Source organism: Herpailurus yagouaroundi, unplaced genomic scaffold (genome assembly GCF_014898765.1).
Source record: "Herpailurus yagouaroundi ecotype Mexico unplaced genomic scaffold, PumYag 159, whole genome shotgun sequence".
NCBI classification, from domain to species: domain Eukaryota; kingdom Metazoa; phylum Chordata; class Mammalia; order Carnivora; family Felidae; genus Herpailurus; species Herpailurus yagouaroundi.
The window spans coordinates 56,673,976-56,674,671 of record NW_024412400.1 but is presented as its reverse complement, the minus strand read 5'-3'; the positions used below and the strand labels follow the sequence as shown (position 1 = coordinate 56,674,671).

General features: G+C 37.8%; 1 non-coding gene across 1 annotated transcript; it reads left to right on the top strand.

The window, feature by feature from the left end:
* The first annotated feature begins 209 nt into the window (after positions 1–209).
* Positions 210–316, top strand: LOC121034306 (U6 spliceosomal RNA). Its single transcript, XR_005792375.1, has one exon. It is a non-coding gene; the product is annotated as a U6 spliceosomal RNA (small nuclear RNA).
* The last annotated feature ends 380 nt before the right edge of the window (positions 317–696 follow it).

Here is a 696-nt window from a genome sequence, read left to right as displayed (position 1 = left end):
ATATCACTCATCATCAGGGAAATACAAGTCACAACCACAATAAGATATGACCTCACACCTGTCAGAATGGCTGAAGTTAACAACACAGGAGACAACAGATGTTGGCAAGGATGCAGAGAAAGGGGAAACTCTCACACTGTCCGTGGGAGTGCCAACTGGTGCAGCCACTCTGGAAAAGAGTATGGAAATTCCTTAAAAAGTTAAAAATAGTGCTTGCTTTGGTAGCACATATACTAAAATTGGAATGATATAGAGAAGATTAGCCTGGCCATTGCACAAGGATGACACTCAAATTCATGAAGCATTCTATATGATTAGGAAGATAATAAAACCTGGTAATTCCCACCCCGCCCTCCCCCCCCCCAAAAAAAACGTTACAAATAGATCTACCCTATGACCCAGCAATTTTACCAGTATTTACTCAAAGGATACAAAAATACTGATTAGAAGGGGAACATACACCCAGATATTTATAGCATCATTATCAAGAATAGCCAAACTGTGTAAAGAGCCCAAATGTCTATCGACTAATGAATGAATAAAGAAGACATGGTATATATAAATAATGGAATATTACTCAACCATCAAAAAGAATGAAATCTTGCCATTTGCAACAACATGGATGGAGCTAGAGTATATTATGCTAAGTGAGAAAAGTCAGTCAGAGAAAGACAAATATCATGTGATTTTGCTCAT